The 20,689-nt window shown below is 49.4% G+C and overlaps 1 protein-coding gene across 2 annotated transcripts in view; it reads left to right on the plus strand.

Annotated features, from left to right (window-relative positions):
- Nucleotides 1-20,689, plus strand: part of TRIM50 (tripartite motif containing 50) — an 81,230-nt gene that overhangs the window by 3,316 nt on the left and 57,225 nt on the right. The gene's annotated exons all lie outside the window — the stretch shown is intronic.

Genomic DNA, 20,689 nt, shown 5'->3' on the forward strand with positions numbered 1-20,689 from the left:
GGATCCCTGAGAATAGCTGTTACGACAGGGCTACCTTTTGTGACACCCTAGGGGAAGATTCCCATCGTATCCTGGCCCTAGTGGGGAAAGGATACTGCCTGAGAATTCTTTGTGGGAAACTGCAGTCTCTTGTCTGGAGATTCCCGCTCTTTTTCATCTTGAGAGGAGGGAAATTTACCTCAGCTTTCTTCCCCTTAAACATTTGTACCCTTGTGTCAGGGACAGATGAGATATGCAAATCATCTTTTATTACAAAAATCATATATTGAATACTTTCCTGCCATTTTGGCTGTAACTTTGCATTATCGTAGTCGAAACTGGAGTCAACCTCCGTGTCGATATCAGTGTTTATTATTTTGGATAGTGAGCATTGAGAGACTCTGAAGGTCTCTGCGACAGAGGGACAGACATGGGTAGATTTCCTGTCTGTTCTCTAATCTTTTGTGCCATAAATTCACCTTAGCACTTACACATATCCAAACAGGTGTCGGCGTTGTCGACGGAGACACCCTCTCACACACATATTAGCTCCATCTCCTCCTTAGGGGAGCCTTTTACCTCAGACATGTCGACACACACGTACCGACACACCACACACACATGTGATGCTCTATTTGAAGACCGTTCCCCCACAAGGCCCTTTGGAGAGACAGAGAGAGAGTATGCCAGCACACACCCCAGCGCTATATGACCCAGGAATCACACAGTAACGTAGTGTTACCCCAGTAGCTGCTGTATATATTGTTTTTACGCCAAATTTATGTGCCACCCCTCTCTTTTCACCCCCTTCTATCGTGCTTCTGCAGGGGAGAGCCTGGGGAGCTTCCTCTCAGCTGAGCTGTGGAGAGAAAATGGCGCTGGTGAGTGCTGAGGAAGAAGCCCCGCCCCCTCAGCGGCGGGCTTCTGTACCGCGATTTTGTGTAAAAATAATGGCGGGGGCTCATGCATATATACAGTGCCCAGCTGTATATATGCCCTATTAGCCAGGAGGTACTCAATTGCAGCCCAGGGCGCCCCCCCTGCGCCCTGCACCCTACAGTGACCGGAGTGTGTGGGTTAGTGTGGGAGCAATGGCGCACAGCTGCAGTGCTGTGCGCTACCTCATATGAAGACAGGAGTCTTCTGCCGCCGATTTTGACGTCTTCTTGCTTGACCCGCCGGCTTCTGTCTTCTGGCTCAGCGAGGGGGGCGGCGGCGCGGCTCCGGGAACGGACGACCAAGGTTAAGTTCCTGTGTTCGATCCCTCTGGAGCTAATGGTGTCCAGTAGCCTAAGAAGCGCAACCTAGCCGCAGTTAGTAGGTTTGCTTCTCTCCCCTCAGTCCCACGTAGCAGAGAGTCTGTTGCCAGCAGATCTCTCTGAAAATAAAAAAACCTAACTAAAATACTTTCTTATTAGCAAGCTCAGGAGAGCTCACTAAAATGCACCCAGCTCCGTCCGGGCACAGATTCTAACTGAGGTCTGGAGGAGGGGCATAGAGGGAGGAGCCAGTGCACACCAGTAGTCCTAATTCTTTCTTAGAGTGCCCAGTCTCCTGCGGAGCCCGTCTATTCCCCATGGTCCTTACGGAGTCCCCAGCATCCACTAGGACGTTAGAGAAATGTGGAGGGTAAAATAGGGAAAGCTCAAGATCCACTTCCACCTCGTGCTGAAGCTGCTGCCACTAGTCATGGCCGAGACGATGAAATGCCATCAACGTCGTCTGCCAAGGCCGATGCACAATGTCATAGTAGAGAGCATGTAAAATCCAAAAAAATAAAGCTCAGTAAAATGACCCAAAAATCTAAATCAAAATCGTCAGAGGAGAAGCGTAAACTTGCCAATGTGCCATTTACGACACGGAGTGGCAAGGAATGGCTGAGGCCCTGGCCTATGTTCAAGGCTAGTGGTTCAGCTTCACCTGAGGATGGAAGCAGCCATCCTCCTGCTAGAAAACTTAAAAGAGTTAAGATGGCAAAAGCACAGCAAAGAACTGTGCGTTCTTCTAAATCACAAATCCCCAAGGAGAGTCCAATTGTGTCGGTTGCGATGCCTGACCTTCCCAACACTGGACGGGAAGAGGTTGCGCCTTCCACCATTTGCACGTCCCCTGCAATTGCTGGAAGGAGCACCCGCAGTCCAGTTCCTGATAGTCAAATTGAAGATGTCACTGTTGAAGTACACCAGGATGAGGATATGGGTGTTGCTGGCGCTGGGGAGGAAATTGACAAGGAGGATTCTGATGGTGAGGTGGTTTGTTTAAGTCAGGCACCCGGGGAGACACCTGTTGTCCGTGGGACGAATATGGCCATTGACATGCCTGGTCAAAATACAAAAAAAAATCACCTCTTCGGTGTGGAATTATTTCAACAGAAATGCGGACAACTGGTGTCAAGCCGTGTGTTGCCTTTGTCAAGCTGTAATAAGTAGTGGTAAGGACTTTAACCACTTAGGAACATCCTCCCTTCCTCTTGTAACCAAGCTCCTGCAAACCACACCACCAACTCCCTCAGTGTCAATTTCCTCCTTACACAGGAAAGCCAATAGTCCTGCAGGCCATGTCACTGTCAAGTCTGATGAGTCCTCTCCTGCCTGGGATTCCTCCGATGCATCCTTGAGTGTAACGCCTACTGCTGCTGGCGCTGCTGTTGTTGCTGCTGGGAGTCGATCGGCATCCCAGAGGGGAAGTTGGAAGACCACTTGTACTACTTCCAGTAAGCAATTGACTGTCCAACAGTCCTTTGCGAGGAAGATGAAATATCACAGCAGTCATCCTGCTGCAAAGCGGATAACTCAGGCCTTGGCAGCCTGGGCGGTGAGAAACGTGTGTCCGGTATCCACCGTTAATTCACAGGCAACTAGAGACTTGATTGAGGTACTGTGTCCCGGTACCAAATACCATCTGTCACTGACCTAGGTTGGGGATGTTGTGAACTCGGGGGTTCTCCCGATGGTAGGGGAGAGGAACCACAGTTGGGTCGGAACAGGTATAGCTTGATATTATTATTATTATTACATTTTATTTATAGGGCGCCACAAGTGTTTCGCAGCACCGTACAAAGGACAGTACAGGGAGACAAAACTTAGCATAACAGTAAATAAATAACAAAAATGGAGTGCAGGTAACAAAGAGCAACACAATTCTCAAAACATAATACAGCTTAGATGTAAGTAGTGAAGGAGTAATCATTGTACTACTTGGGGCTGGCGGCCATAGATAGAGATGAGCCTTTACCAGCAGGAGAAAAAGCAGGTAAAGATGGTCGCTGAGTGAAATGTGTCAAGAAGAGGGCTTAGACAAGAGGAAAGAGGGCCCTGCTCTGAAGAACTAACAATCTAGTGGGGAGGGGCAACAGACAGATGACATGAGGTGCAAGCAAGCAGGTAGAAGCCTGATGGTGGTATGCGAGCAAAGCAGAGATGTCCAAGGCATGGGGCAGGGGGATGGAGGAGCAGCCTAAGGACTAGGTTATGCATTGGAGGGGTACGCTTTGATAAATAGGTGGGTTTTCAATGCCCGTTTGAAGCTTTGCAAGGTCGGGGAGAGTCTAATGGAGCGGGGGAGCGCATTCCACTGAAGGGGTGCAGCACGGGCAAAATCCTGAACTCGTGCATGGGAAGCAGTGACCAAGGCAGAGGAGAGGCGACGGTCATCAGCCGACCGTAGTGGGTGGGAGGGAGTATGAAGGGAGAGGAGATTGGAGATGTAGGGAGCAGTGGAATTAGAGATGGCCTTGTATGTGAGGGTGAGGAGTTTGAAGAGGATTCTGTAGGGGAATGGGAGCCAGTGTAGATTTTGTTGAAGGGGAGTGGCAGAAGTAGAGCGGCGGGAGAGGAAGATGAGCCTAGCTGCAGAGTTGAGGACAGATTGGAGGGGAGCGATGTGGGAGCAAGTGAGGCCAGTGAGGAGCACATTGCAGTAGTCGAGTCGTGAGATGACCAGTGAGTGGATGATAAGTTTAGTTGCACTCTGGGAGAGAAATGGCCTGATGCAAGCAATGTTGCGTAGCTGGAACCGACAAGATTGCGCCAGAGCTTGGATGTAGGGTGCAAAGGAGAGGGAGGAGCCAAGAGTGACGCCCAGGCAGCGGAGTTGGGGAACGGGGGAGATGATAGTGTTGTCAACAGTGATAGAGATATTTGTAGGGGGTGTTGCTCTGGCTGGGGGAAAGATAATAAGTTCAGTTTTATCCATGTTGAGCTTCTCATACAGGACTCTGACAGTAAAGCTTGGTGAAAATATTAAAGAACTTTATTGCAGGAAGGGAGCAACACAATGTCACATAGCAGAGAAGGAACGTATGGAGGGAATGTCCAGGACTATAGGTGAACTTGTGAGCAATGTTAAAGATTCCAGGAAAAGAAGTACTTGTGAGTGTTGGTACAAGATAATGGTGACTGAAGAACTTGTGAGTGATGGTTCTAAAGATACTGATGATTTGAAGAACTGGTGAACGGTGGTTAAAGACTCTGATGATTTGAAACACTTGTGAGCGATGGTTGCTGATGATTTGTATGACTTGAGAACGGTGACTAAAGATACTGATGATTTATAGAACTTGTGAGCGATGGTCAAAGACACTGGTGATTTGTATGACTTGGGAGCGGTGATTAAAGACACTGTAGAACTTTGAGAACGGTGGTTAAAGACACAGATGACTTGTAGAACTTGAAAGCGGTGTTTAAAGACACAGATGACTTGTAGAACTTGAGAACGGTGTTTAAAGACACAGATGACTTGTAAAACTTGAGAGCGGTGTTTAAAGACACTAAAAACTTGTAGAACTTGAGAGCGGTGTTTAAAGACACTGAAGACTTGTAGAACTTGAGAGCGGTGTTTAAAGACACTGAAGACTTGTAGAACTTGAGAGCGACGTTTAGCCCGCAGCCCACGCTGACTCCAAGAAGCACTGGTGACTGGATTGCAGAGGAACACACCAGCCGCTATATATGCTGGAACTGTGCAGCAACTGGCACCTGGAAGCGCCGGAGACACTAGGGTACGACTGCAGAGAGACTCGCCGGGAACAAGAGCACTGGCATCCACTTCAGGGGAAAAGACGATACTCAGGCGCCGAGGCGCTGCCCGGCATCTGCCTTTGAATCTCCCGCCTCCGCTGGATTGGCGGAACAGTCTGATGACGTCACCTGCTCCCCGCCCACGTGATGCCGGGTGTCATGGCAGCACCCCTGCCCCGGGGAACCGCCGGGAGCCGGAGCCCGTGAACCATCGAAGGCGGAGGCCGCAACACAGACCAGCAGGCACGCAGGGGTAAGCGCGGTGAACGCCGCCTATGGCGTGTGACAGTACCCCCTCCTCCAGGGGTGGCCCCCGGACACTTTCCAGGTTTTGTTGGATGTCTGGAATGGAAAATCCGCACCAGTCGGGGAGCCATAACTTCAGTAGCCTTGACCCAGCTCCTCTCCTCGGGGCCAAAACCTTTCCACTCCACCAAATACTGTAGATTCTTGTGAAGATAACGAGAGTCAAGAATAGCTTTGATTTCAAAGTCTGTTCCAGCTTCAGACTCTGCAGAGGTTGGCCTTGGGGACTTTGAATGGAACCGGTTTAAAATGAGGGGGCGAAGGAGAGAGACATGAAAGGAGTTTGGTATCCGGAGGTGGCAAGGTAATCCCAATTTGCAGACAACCGGGTTCAGGACTTGTAACACGGGGTAAGGACCAATAAACTTTGGGGTGAACTTCATAGTGGGCACCCTTAACTGGAGGTTGCGGGTGGAAAGCCATACCCTGTCACCAACCTTGTATTGGGGAGCTGCTCGTCGCTTCCTATCCGCAAAGAACTTATAGCGGCCAGAAACTCTCTTGAGATGAGCATGAACTCGACTCCAAATTTGGCTGAAGTGCCGAAGAGTAGAGGCTGCAGCAGGAACATCCTCCGGAGGACAAATGGGTAATTCAGGAACTTGAGGATGGTACCCATAATTAATGAAAAATGGGGACTCACCAGTCGAAGAGTGGTACAGATGATTATGGGCAAACTCGGCCCATGGCAACAGTTCCACCCAATTATCTTGCGAGGGAGAAAGATAAACATGGAGAAAAGTCTCTAAATCTTGATTGACGCGTTCAGTTTGCCCATTGGTTTGTGGATGGTAAGCGGATGAAAACTTGAGTTTAATTTGTAAGGCCGTACAGAGAGCTCTCCAGAATCTTGCAGTGAATTGTACCCCCCGGTCAGAGATGATTTCCTGAGGTAAGCCGCGCAGGCGGAAATGTTCTCGGATAAATAACAAAGCCAACTTGGGAGCTGATGGTAACCCGGTCAAAGGTACAAAATGTGCCATCTTAGAGAAACGGTCGATAATTACCCAGACAGTGTTGTGACCATTGGAGAGGGGCAATTCGGTGACAAAGTCCGTAGAGATATGGGTCCAAGGCCTCTGAGGAATGGACAGTGGATGCAACAACCCCGCAGGAGGCAAACGAAGAATTTTGTGCTGAGCACACTGAGGACATGAGTTGACATAATCTTGAATATCCTTCTTCATAGTGTCCCACCAGAAAGACCTTCGTAGAAACTCCCACATCTTTTGAACTCCAGGATGACCGGAAAACTTGGAAATATGAGCCCACTGCAACAACCTTGGTCGAAATTTAGCTGGCACAGACATTCTCCCAGGAGGAGGACCCAGAGCGGTGGGAGCCGCTGACATAGAAATTGGACTGAGAATCAAAGCCTTCTCAACGGAATTCTCCTCATCCGAAGCTGTTAAGGAACGGGATAAAGCATCAGCCTTGGTGTTAGAAGTCCCAGCCCGGTACTTAATAACAAACGAAAACCGAGAAAAGAAGAGCGCCCATCTAGCTTGACGGGGATTCAAGCACTGGGCCGTCTTGAGGTACAGCAAATTCTTATGATCAGTGAAAATTGTAATTAGGTGTTTAGCACCTTCCAAAAGATATCTCCATTCCTCCAAGGCAGATTTTATTGCCAAAAGCTCCTTGTCTCCAATGGTGTAATTCTGTTCCGCAGGAGAGAATTTGCGAGAATGGAAACCACATGGATGTAACTTCCCATCTGGAGCGTACTGCGAAGGCACGGCACCTATGCCTACCGAGGAAGCATCAACCTCCAAAAAGAATGGTTTTAAAAAATGTGGTTGTTGAAGTACTGGAGCGGACATAAAGGCTGCCTTTAACTGAGCGAACGCTGTTACAGCTTCGGAGGACCAATGACTTGGGTCAGAACCCTTCTTGGTTAGGGCAGTAATAGGTGCCACGATGGTAGAGAATCGATTTATGAATTTCCGGTAGTAATTTGCAAAACCCATAAATCGTTGTACCGCTTTCAAGGAAAGAGGCTGAGTCCAGTCCCGGATGGCAGTGAGTTTCTCTGGATCCATACGAAGCTCCGTGCCCGAAATGATGTAACCAAGAAATGGAATAGAAGGAACCTCAAAAGTACATTTGGAAAGCTTGCCATAAAGATGATTCTCTCGCAATCGAAGAAGTACCTCTTTGACCTGTATTCTGTGCTCTGTGAGATTTTTAGAAAATATCAGAATGTCATCCAAATATACCACTACACTTAGGTAAAGCATATCTCAAAAGACTTCGTTAATGAATCCCTGGAAGACGGCAGGGGCGTTGCTGAGGCCAAATGACATTTGATACTCGTAATGCCTGTCCCTGGTATTGAAGGCCGTCTTCCATTCATCCCCCTGTCGGATACGTATCAAATTATAAGCTCCCCTTAAATCAAGCTTGGTGAAAACTCGGGCTCCGCGAACTCTATCAAAAAGCTCCGTAATGAGCGGCAAAGGATACTTATTCTTAATGGTGACATAATTTAGACCACGATAGTCAATACATGGTCTCAGCCCTCCGTCCTTCTTCTTCACAAAAAAGAAACCCGCCCCCACCGGGGAGGTAGAGGGGCGGATGAATCCTTTCTGCAGATTAGACTTGATATAGTCCGACATAGCTTGGGTCTGGGGCAGTAATAAGGGATAAGTGCGACCCCGAGGTGGCATCTTCCCCGGAATGAGCTCAATAGGGCAGTCCCAGGGTCTATGCGGTGGTAGCTGATCGGCTGCTTGCTCCGAGAACACGTCAGAAAACTCCCGATAGGCCTCCGGAATGAGCCCTTCATCTGACTTGGAAGATACACGAAGCGGATAGACAGGGGTGAGACAATTTGAATGACAAAAAGAACTCCAAGATGTTATTTGTGTTGAACTCCAGTCGACGTGAGGGTTGTGAAGTTTAAGCCAAGGAAGGCCAAGAACCAGATCGTGGGGCATCTCACGAATCACTAGGAACTCCAGGTGTTCTTGATGCAGAGCTCCCACTTGCAGTTTGATTGGTACTGTACAAATTGAAATCAGACCGTTAGAAATTTGGGTACCATTGATAGCAGTCAACGTAATAGGTCGTTCGACCGACCGTAGCTGTAAACCCAGATCCTGGGCACAGGAAAGGGAAATAAAATTCCCTGCAGCCCCTGAGTCCAGCAGAGCCTTAACGGGTTTGGCTATTGACTCGGAGAACAGAGATACGGAGAGTAAACAGTCCACTGGCGGAGAAGGTTTAGAAGAAACCCCTAGCTCGACTCCTCCGGAACAAGCTAGGACTGCCCGTTTCCCGGGTGAGACTTGCAAAACTTGAGAAAGTGATCCGCGGCTCCACAGTAGAGGCAGAGTCTACCCTCACGACGACGCTGACGTTCTTCTGGGGACAGCCGAGATCGATTAATCTGCATAGGTTCATCAGGACTTGGAATAACCGTTTGCTTAGATGGAAGAGATCGGACCCTTGATCGATCTGACCGACTACGTTCACCACCTCGTTCCTGCATGCGAAGATCCACCTTTACACAGAGCAAGATCAACTGTTCTAAAGAATCCGGCATATCTCTAGTGACCAACTCGTCCTTTAGACGATCGGAGAGCCCGTTCCAAAAGGCAGCCCGAAGGGCATCATTATTCCAGCGCAGTTCTGAGGCTATGGTCTGAAAATTAATCACATACTGTCCCACTGAACGAGAGCCTTGTCGGACACGAAGCAAGTCTGCAGAGGCAGCGGTCGTCCTGCCGGGCTCATCAAAGATCCTCCGGAGTGACGTAATGAAATTGGTGTAACTAGAAACCAATTGTCAGACTTGGTTTTGTCTGTGTCCCCGGAGGGGGCGCTAGTGGGTCAGTGGAGGTGGATGGGAGAAAACGAGGAGGCTGGATTATGTTTCTGCGCATGAGCGCAATGATATTTATTATACAGATGATTCACAAAACGGCAGCAGAAAATAACAGTAGAAATGCAAATGTCAATTGTACAGCGTAATAGCTGAGAGTCTATGGTAACAGAATGAATGGTGACTGATGAAATAATAACCGGTAGTGATGATAACAGATGAGTGATAATTTGGCAGAGAATATTCTGGTATGGAAACCAGAGCAGATTAAAACATGGAACCAGCAGAGATGGTGTTGTATGGCAAACCTGGTAGCAGAGGCAGGAGTCTAACTCACAGTGCAGGTGATGAGGCACTGGCAGCAAGCAAGCTGTATCACAGGTGGAGAGATGGAACACACCTGGAGTCAGTCTCTACTGCTAGGCTGAAGCACACAGAGATGGTGGTGAGTGTGAAGCCTGTAGATGGAAGCAGGTATTGCTGGGGCTTGTAGTTCCACGGAGCTGTGAGGAGTAACCAGGAGTACAGAGTCTCAGGTAGAAAGCCAGGAACACGGAACAGTAGGTAGGTATCCAGGTACACGGAGGAAACAGGAACCAGATCCTTACACATGAGTCGCAGGAGTGACACAAAGTTCAGGATGCCTGCAGACTGATCCTGCAGCTTCATATATACCCCTTGTAAAACAGTCATTGGTGGAGTGAGGACAAGTGGGTGCGGCCAAGCACCGGATTGGCCGCCGTATGCTGACTGCTGGAGGCTGTCATGGCGGCGCCCATGCCGCGGCCTAGCGGGAACGCGGCGTGCTACACGCCCGCTATCACAGGAGCGCTCCCAGGCCCAGGATGGCGTCTGATGGCAGAGACGCGGATGACAGATGAACGCAGGGACCCAGGACGGAGTCCGCAGCGGCGGACAGATGTCAGCTTGGTGAGTCGATTCCTGACAGTACCCCCCCCTTTAAGGGTGGACACCGAACACCCACGTGGCTTGGAAGGATGAGTGTTATGGAAGACATGGACCAACCTTGGAGCATGGACATCCAACGAATTTACCCAACTTCTCTCCTCTGGGCCATAACCGGACCAATCGACAAGGTATTGAAGACGTCCATACCGGCAACGGGAATCCAGAATCTTGCCAATCTCGAACTCCACGCCCCGCTGAGTTCGAACTTTGGGGCCAACTGGAAGAGCTCTTTGGAAATGATTCAGGACTAAAGGTCTGAGGAGAGAAACATGAAAAGCATTAGGTATTCGCAGAGAAGGTGGTAACTTCAGCTTATAGGCCACAGGGTTGATGACTCTTTCGACAGGGAAGGGGCCAATGAAACGTGGTGCAAATTTCATAGACGGGACCCTAAGACGGAGGTTCCGGGTAGACAGCCAAACCTTGTCCCCAGGTTTCAGGCTAGGAACTGCGCGTCTTTTGCGATCAGCAAAGTATTTATACCGGCTGGAGGCCTTTTTGAGAGAAATGTGAATCTTCCTCCAGATTGAAGAAAACTGACTCAGGGCAGTAGTGGCGGCAGGAACATCCATGTGAGGGAGTTCTTGGAAGTCTGGAACACGAGGATGTTGCCCATATACTGCAAAGAATGGAGTTGTCTCAGTAGCAGTGTGGTAGCGGAAGTTGTGGGCAAACTCGGCCCATGGGAGCAGATCAAACCAGTCATCCTGAGAAGATGAAACATACAATCTTAAAAATGTCTCTAGTTCTTGATTTACCCTCTCTGTCTGCCCATTCGTCTGAGGGTGGTAAGATGACGAGAACTTCAGTTTAACCTGCATGGCAGAACAGAGAGCCCTCCAAAACCTCGCTACAAACTGTACACCTCGGTCGGATATTATTTCTGAGGGTAGACCATGTAAGCGGAAAATCTCCCGTAGGAAGATTTGGGCGAGTTTTGGGGCAGAAGGGAGACCCTGGAGAGGAACAAAATGGGCCATCTTGGTAAATCTGTCCACTACAACCCAGATGGTATTGTATCCTTGAGAAGGAGGAAGGTCGGAGATAAAGTCCATGGACAGGTGTGACCAAGGGCGACTAGGAATAGACAATGGTTGTAACTGACCTGCTGGAGACTGACGAGGAGTCTTGTGCTGCACACACTTAGGACAGGATGCTACGAAATCCTTGATGTCAGCTTTCATCTTTGGCCACCAGTATGTCTCAGAGAGGAACTTGAAGGTTTTCAGGACACCGGGATGACCAGTGAACTTGGATTGATGGGCCCAAGACAGCAACTTGGGACGGAGTTCTGGGGAAACAAAAGTCTTACCAGGAGGAGGAGCTGGGGAGACTTGAGATGCAGCAAATACCACTGGACTCAGGATGGAATGTGGAACTGAGTCAGGCGTTTCCTCTTCGGATTCCATAGATCGGGATAAGGCGTCAGCTTTAACATTCTGCGAACCTTGGCGGAAATGAAGCTTAAAGTTAAAACGTGAGAAAAACATAGCCCACCTGGACTGGCGAGGATTAAGGCACTGGGCTGCCTTTAAATATAGCAGATTTTTATGATCCGTGTAGATGTTGAACGGATGTTTGGCCCCTTCCAGGAGATACCTCCATTCCTCGAGGGCCAGCTTAATCGCCAGTAGTTCTTGATCTCCAACGGAGTAGTTAGCTTCTGCAGGGAGGAATTTACGAGAATAAAATCCACAGGGGTGGATTTTCCCATCGGTTCCCTTCTGGGAGAGAACAGCTCCAACTCCAACTGTAGAGGCATCCACCTCCAACTCGAACGGTCTGTTTACATCTGGCTGGGACAGAACTGGAGCAGACATAAAGGCCAGCTTGATCTTCTGGAAGGCCGCTAAAGCCTCTTCTGACCAGTTGGAATGGTCTGCCCCTTTCCGAGTTAAGTTGGTAATAGGAGCGATGAGAGTGGAGAATCCCCGAATAAATTTCCTATAGTAGTTGGCAAATCCCAGGAACCGCTGAATAGACTTGAGAGAATTTGGAATGGACCAATTGGCAATGGCTTCCAACTTTGTCGGGTCCATCTGGAGATCCGATCCGGAAATTATATAACCCAGGAAGGGTATAGAGGAAACTTCAAAGGTACACTTGGATAGTTTACCGTAGAGCCGGTTCTCACGAAGACGTCGGAGGACTTCACGGACTTGTAGACGATGAGAGGGAAGATCTTGGGAGAAGATGAGGATATCATCCAGATAAACAACGAGGTATTTATACAGAACGTCACGGAAGATTTCGTTCACAAAGTGTTGGAACACTGCTGGGGCATTACTCAACCCGAATGGCATTACCAGGTACTCGTAATGACCATCTCGAGTGTTAAAAGCTGTCTTCCATTCGTCACCACTCCGGATTCTGATGAGGTTGTAGGCACCGCAGAGATCTAGCTTGGTGAAGATGCGGGCTCCTTTAACTCTGTCAAATAATTCGGTAATGAGTGGTAATGGATAACTATTTTTAATGGTAATGTCATTGAGACCCCGGTAGTCAATGCATGGACGCAGTCCTCCATCCTTCTTTTTAACAAAGAAGAAGCCTGCACCAGCGGGTAATGATGAAGGACGGATGAATCCCTTCTGTAAATTCTCCCGGATGTAGTCGCTCATCGCTTCAGTTTCGGGAACAGATAACGGGTAGGTACGCCCCCTAGGTGGCTTCTTGCCAGGAAGGAGATCGATGGGACAATCCCATTCTCTATGGGGCGGCAGGACATCCGCGGCCTTTTCACTGAAGACATCAGAGAAATCTTGATAAGCCGCAGGAAGACTTGACTGGGTTTTTACTTCAGTAGACTTGATTGGACAAACTTGGGCTAAACAGGACTGATGGCAATGTGAACCCCATGAAGTAAGTTGTAACGTTGACCAGTCAAACTGTGGATTGTGTAGCTGGAGCCAGGGCATGCCCAAAACGATCTCCTGGGTGGCTTGAGGAATGACTAAGAACTTTATTAATTCTGAGTGTAGGAACCCAACTCCCAAAACCACTGGTGCAGTTTGGTGAGAAATATTCCCCTTGGAGATTCGGCTACCATCCACGGCGGTAATGTAGACTGGGTAAGAAAGTTCACATACAGGCAAGCAAAATTTATTTACCGCAGCTTGGGTGATGAAATTTCCTGCGGCTCCACAGTCCACTAATGCTGATGCAGACTGAAGCCCAACTGAAGTCTCTAAAGTCACAGGAAGGATAAGGTCTTGATTAGAAGGAGCTTGTCTAGAAGATCCCAACTTGACTCCTCCTTTACAAGTCAGGATCTGGCGTTTCCCGAACGCACTGTGCAGGAATTAATCTGGTGACCTGCAGCCGCACAATAAAGACAAAGTCTCTCACGAAGTCTTCTTGACCGCTCCTCAGGAGTTAGGCGGGACCTATTTATTTGCATAGGCTCATCAGAAGGTGGAGACTGGAACTGTACGGAAGGTATCATCCTTGATCTGCGTGGCTCACTCCGAGCACGTTCATTGCTGCGTTCGCGGATGCGAGAGTCCAACTTGATGCACAGGGAAATTAAATCAGACAATTGTACAGGAAGATCGCGGGTTGCCAGTTCGTCCTTGATCCGATCAGAGAGTCCATGCCAGAAAGCTGCTACCAGGGCTTGATTGTTCCACTGAATCTCTGCGGCCAACGTCTGGAACTGGATGACATATTGTCCCATACTACGGGTACCTTGACGAAGTTGGATTAGGTCTGCAGAAGCTGATGTTGCACGACCAGGCTCGTCAAAGATCCGTCTGAAGGTTGACACGAATTCTGTATAGTTGTTAATCAGAGGGTCGGCACGTTCCCACAGAGGAGACACCCAACTCAAAGCAGATCCAGAAAGTAGAGAGATGATGTAGGCAACCTTGGATCTTGACGTGGGGAAATTATGTGACAACAATTCAAACTGGATTTCACATTGGTTGAGAAACCCGCGACATAACTTTGGGCTGCCATCATACTTGCTTGGCACGGGCAGGTGCAGACGTGACACTGGAGCTGATGCAGCCGGCATAGAGGAACTCACAGTACTGGCAGGTGCTGGAGTAACAGGAACTGTAGAAGTGTGTACACTAGGCAGGGATTGCTGTAGTGTATCTATCCGGGAGGACATCCCTTGCAGGAACTGGAACATCTGCTGCTGCGCAGCCTCTTGACCATCCAGACGGGAGACCAGATTTTGCAAGGCCTCTGACCCCACACTCCGTCCACCATCCGAGTCCATCGATCCTGAACTTACTGTCAGACTTGGTTTTGTCTGTGTCCCCGGAGGGGGCGCTAGTGGGTCAGTGGAGGTGGATGGGAGAAAACGAGGAGGCTGGATTATGTTTCTGCGCATGAGCGCAATGATATTTATTATACAGATGATTCACAAAACGGCAGCAGAAAATAACAGTAGAAATGCAAATGTCAATTGTACAGCGTAATAGCTGAGAGTCTATGGTAACAGAATGAATGGTGACTGATGAAATAATAACCGGTAGTGATGATAACAGATGAGTGATAATTTGGCAGAGAATATTCTGGTATGGAAACCAGAGCAGATTAAAACATGGAACCAGCAGAGATGGTGTTGTATGGCAAACCTGGTAGCAGAGGCAGGAGTCTGACTCACAGTGCAGGTGATGAGGCACTGGCAGCAAGCAAGCTGTATCACAGGTGGAGAGATGGAACACACCTGGAGTCAGTCTCTACTGCTAGGCTGAAGCACACAGAGATGGTGGTGAGTGTGAAGCCTGTAGATGGAAGCAGGTATTGCTGGGGCTTGTAGTTCCACTGAGCTGTGAGGAGTAACCAGGAGTACAGAGTCTCAGGTAGAAAGCCAGGAACACGGAACAGTAGGTAGGTATCCAGGTACACGGAGGAAACAGGAACCAGATCCTTACACATGAGTCGCAGGAGTGACACAAAGTTCAGGATGCCTGCAGACTGATCCTGCAGCTTCATATATACCCCTTGTAAAACAGTCATTGGTGGAGTGAGGACAAGTGGGTGCGGCCAAGCACCGGATTGGCCGCCGTATTCTGACTGCTGGAGGCTGTCATGGCGGCGCCCATGCCGCGGCCTAGCGGGAACGCGGCGTGCTACACGCCCGCTATCACAGGAGCGCTCCCAGGCCCAGGATGGCGTCTGATGGCAGAGACGCGGATGACAGATGAACGCAGGGACCCAGGACGGAGTCCGCAGCGGCGGACAGATGTCAGCTTGGTGAGTCGATTCCTGACACCAATAGATCAGATCGCTCCCATAACAGAGACACCCAATCCAACGCTGAACCCTCGAGCAAAGAAATAATGTATGCCACCTTGGACCGATCAGTATGGAAGTTTATGTGAAAGAAGTTCAAAATGTACCTCGCACTGATTGAGAAAACCACAGCAATTCTTTGGATTCCCATTATAGCGAGAAGGAGTAGGGAGCTGAAGGCGTGACCTGGTTCCAGAGGAGGATGGAATATTACTAGAGACAACCACTGGAGCGGGTACTGGAGTTGGGGCCGGTACTACTGTAGCCAGAGAAGTCTGAATTTGATCCAGCCGGCCAGATAATTCCTGGAGATAATGCATCACCAGGCCCTGTGCTGTTTCCTGACTTTGTACTCGAGAAATCAAGTCCTGGATGGTACTTGCCTCTGGGCTCAGATCCCCCGGGTCCATGAGGCCTGAGTATACTGTCACTGACCTAGGTTGGGGATGTTGTGAACTCGGGGGTTCTCCCGATGGTAGGGGAGAGGAACCACAGTTGGGTCGGAACAGGGATGGCTTGATATAGGTTCTTCTCATACAGGACTCTGACAGTAAAGCTTGGTGAAAATATTAAAGAACTTTATTGCAGGAAGGGAGCAACACAATGTCACATAGCAGAGAAGGAACGTATGGAGGGAATGTCCAGGACTATAGGTGAACTTGTGAGCAATGTTAAAGATTCCAGGAAAAGAAGTACTTGTGAGTGTTGGTACAAGATAATGGTGACTGAAGAACTTGTGAGTGATGGTTCTAAAGATACTGATGATTTGAAGAACTGGTGAACGGTGGTTAAAGACTCTGATAATTTGAAACACTTGTGAGCGATGGTTGCTGATGATTTGTATGACTTGAGAACGGTGACTAAAGATACTGATGATTTATAGAACTTGTGAGCGGTGGTCAAAGACACTGGTGATTTGTATGACTTGGGGGCGGTGATTAAAGACACTGTAGAACTTTGAGAACGGTGGGTAAAGACACAGATGACTTGTAGAACTTGAGAGCGGTGTTTAAAGACACTGAAAACTTGTAGAACTTGAGAGCGGTGTTTAAAGACACTGAAGACTTGTAGAACTTGAGAGCGGTGTTTAAAGACACTGAAGACTTGTAGAACTTGAGAGCGGTGTTTAAAGACACTGAAGACTTGTAGAACTTGAGAGCGACGTTTAGCCCGCAGCCCACGCTGACTCCAAGAAGCACTGGTGACTGGATTGCAGAGGAACACACCAGCCGCTGTATACGCTGGAACTGTGCAGCAACTGGCACCTGGAAGCGCCGGAGACACTAGGGTACGACTGCAGAGAGACTCGCCGGGAACAAGAGCACTGGCATCCACTTCAGGGGAAAAGACGATACTCAGGCGCCGAGGCGCTGCCCGGCATCTGCCTTTGAATCTCCCGCCTCCGCTGGATTGGCGGAACAGTCCGATGACGTCACCTGCTCCCTGCCCACGTGATGCCGGGTGTCATGGCGGCACCCCTGCCCCAGGGAACCGCCGGGAGCCGCACCAGCCAGGCGCCGGAGCCCATGAACCATCGAAGGCGGAGGCCGCAACACAGACCAGCAAGCACGCAGGGGTAAGCACGGTGAACGCCGCCTATGGCGTGTGACACCATCTAGGTTCCATTTCTCTAGGCAGGCGATACCGAAAATGTACACAGACGTCAGAAAAAGAGTCACCAGTGTCCTAAAAAATGCAGTTGTACCCAATGTCCACTTAACCACGGACATGTGGACAAGTGGAGCAGGGCAGACTCAGGACTATATGACTGTGAGAGCCCACTGGGTAGATGTATTGCCTCCCACAGCAAGAACAGCAGCGGCGGCACCAGTAGCAGCATCTCGCAAACGCCAACTCGTTCCTAGGCAGGCTACGCTTTGTATCACCGCTTTCCATAAGAGGCACACAGCTGACAACCTCGGAAACTGAGGAACATCATCGCAGAATGGCTTACCCCAATTGAACTCTCCTGGGGATTTGTGACATCGGACAATGCCACCAATATTGTGCGTGCATTACATCTGGGCAAATTCCAGCACGTCCCATGTTTTGCACATACATTGAATTTGGTGGTGCAGAATTATTTAAAAAACGACAGGTGCGTGCAAGAGATGCTGTCGGTGGCCCGAAGAATTGCGGGCCACTTTCGGCATTCAGCCACCGCGTGCCGAAGACTGGAGCACCAGCAAACAGTCCTGAACCTGCCCTGCCATCATCTGAAGCAAGAGGTGGTAACGAGGTGGAATTCAACCCTCTATATGCTTCAGAGGATGGAGGAGCAGCAAAAGGCCATTCAAGCCTATACATCTGCCTACGATATAGGCAAAGGAGGGGGAATGCACCTGACTCAAGCGCAGTGGAGAATGATTTCAACGTTGTGCAAGGTTCTGCAACCCTTTGAACTTGCCACACGTGAAGTCAGTTCAGACACTGCCAGCCTGAGTCAGGTCATTCCCCTCACCAGGCTTTTGCAGAAGAAGCTGGAGACATTGAAGGAGGAGCTAAAACAGAGCGATTCCGCTAGGCATGTGGGACTTGTGGATGGAGCCCTTAATTCGCTTAACCAGGATTCACGGGTGGTCAATCTGTTGAAATCAGAGCACTACATTGTATGTCTCTTTCCGGCAGACACAAGTCTGCAGAGGTTCAAAGACCTGCTGGTGAGAAAATTGTCAAGTCAAGCGGAACGTGACCCGTCAACAGCTCCTCCTTCACATTCTCCCGCAACTGGGGGTGCGAGGAAAAGGCTAAGAATTCCGAGCCCACCCACTGGCGGTGATGCAGGGCAGTCTGGAGCGAGTGCTGACATCTGGTCCGGACTGAAGGACCTGCCAACGATTACTGACATGTCGTCTACTGTCACTGCATATGATTCTGTCACCATTGAAAGAATGGTGGAGGATTATATGAGTGACCGCATCCAAGTAGGCACGTCAGACAGTCCGTACGTATACTGGCAGGAAAAAGAGGCAATTTGGAGGCCCTTGCAGAAACTCGCTTTATTTTACCTACGTTGCCCCCCATCCAGTGTGTACTCCGAAAGAGTGTTTAGTGCAGCCGCTCACCTTGTCAGCAATCGGCGTATGAGGTTACTTCCAGAAAATGTGGAGAAGATGATGTTCATCAAAATGAATTATAATCAATTCCTCCGTGAAGACATTCACCAGCAATTGCCTCCAGAAAGTACACAGGGACCTGAGATGGTGGATTCCAGTGGGGACGAATTAATAATCTGTGAGGAGGGGGATGTACACAGTGAAAGGGGTGAGGAATCGGACGATGAGGAGGAGGTGGACATCTTGCCTCTGTAGAGCCAGTTTGTGAAAGGAGAGATTGATTGCTTCTTTTTTGGTGGGGGCCCAAACCAACCAGTCATTTCAGTCACAGTTGTGTGGCAGACCCTGTCGCTGAAATGATGGGTTTGTTAAAGTGTGCATGTCCTGTTTATACAACATAAGGGTAGGTGGGAGGGCCCAAGGACAATTCCATGTTGCACCTCTTTTTTCTTTCATTTTTCTTTGCATCATGTGCTGTTTGGGGACTATTTTTTTGAAGTGCCATCCTGCCTGACACTGCAGTGCCACTCCTAGATGGGCCAGGTGTTTGTGTCGGCCACTTGTGTCGCTTAGCTTAGTCACACAGCTACCTCATTGCGCCTCTTTTTTTCTTTGCATCATGTGCTGTTTGGGGACTATTTTTTTAATCTGCCATCCTGTCTGACACTGCAGTGCCACTCCTAGATGGGCCAGGTGTTTGTGTCGGCCACTTGGGTCGCTTAGCTTAGTCACACAGCTACCTCATTGCGCCTCTTTTTTTCTTTGCATCATGTGCTGTTTGGGGACAATTTTTTTTAATCTGGCATCCTGTCTGAGACTGCAGTGCCACTCCTAGATGGGCCAGGTGTTTGTGTCGGCCACTTGGGTCGCTTAGCTTAGTCACACAGCTACCTCATTGCGCCTCTTTTTTTCTTTGCATCATGTGCTGTTTGGGGACAATTTTTTTAATCTGCCATCCTGTCTGACACTGCAGTGCCACTCCTAGATGGGCCAGGTGTTTGTGTCGGCCACTTGGGTCGCTTAGCTTAGTAACACAGCTACCTCATTGCACCTCTTTTTTTCTTTGCATCATGTGCTGTTTGGGGACTATTTTTTTTAAGTGCCATCCTGTCTGACACTGCAGTGCTACTCCTAGATGGGCCAGGTGTTTGTGTCGGCCACTTGGGTCGCTTAGCTTAGTCATCCAGCGACCTTGGTGCAAATTTTAGGACTAAAAATTATATTGTGAGGTGTTCAGAATAGACTGGAAATGAGTGGAAATTATGGTTATTGAGGTTAATAATACTGTGGGATCAAAATGACCCCCAAATTATATGATTTAAGCTGTTTTTGAGGGGTTTTTGTAAAAAAACACCCGAATCCAAAACACACCCGAATCCGACAAAAATTTTTCAGGGAGGCTTTGCCAAAACGCGTCCGAATCCAAAACACGGCCGCGGAACCGAATCCAAAACCAAAACACAAAACCCGAAAAATGTCCGGTGCACATCACTAAACAGTTATGTACAGTATTGTGACTTTCCTCCTACTGAAATTGCCTCCTTGCTCTTGAATTGTGGACAACATTTTCACATGATATTTAAACTAAAGCAGGGATGGGGAACCTTCGGCCCTCCAGCTGTTGTTGAACTACACATCCCAGCATGCCCTGCAACAGGTTTAGCATGGCCAAATAGAAAAACTGTAGCAAGGCATCCTGGTATGTGTAGTTCAACAACATCTGGAGGCAAGGCTGCCATCAGAAATGATGGGGCCCAGGACTGACAAATGAAGCAGGGCCCCCCACCACAAACACTGCCCCATTGCCCCTCCTGCATTCCCCAAACTTACACTTTGAGTGGGCCCGAGAGAATGCATTGAGAATCGGGGACATGGCCAGCTGCCTGCGCACCGACAGTCAGCCACAGCACGGGGGGACAGAGGACGGAGCCGCGGCGCTATTCTTAATATTACTAGAGACTCAGAGCCGGCCGTGAGCCAATCAGGAGCTGACGAATTTGGCAGCTCCTGATTAGCTGCCGGTCCATGAGCTCCGATTGGCTCACGGCCAGCATTGTAGTAAGAATAGCGCCGCGGCTCTGTCCTTCTGAAGCTGCCGGTGCGCAGGCAGGCAGATGACATGGCCCTGAACCTGAATGCTGCCACGCGGGCCCCATTTCAGTCCAAGCCCGGGACTGGAGTCCCCACCGACCCCCTTTGATGGCGGGCCTGGCTGGAGGGCCAAAGGATCTCCACCCCTGAACTAAAGCAACACTTTTGTTACATTATGTGTGCACTTATAGGGG

This window comes from Pseudophryne corroboree, chromosome 2, assembly GCF_028390025.1.
Source record: "Pseudophryne corroboree isolate aPseCor3 chromosome 2, aPseCor3.hap2, whole genome shotgun sequence".
NCBI classification, from domain to species: domain Eukaryota; kingdom Metazoa; phylum Chordata; class Amphibia; order Anura; family Myobatrachidae; genus Pseudophryne; species Pseudophryne corroboree.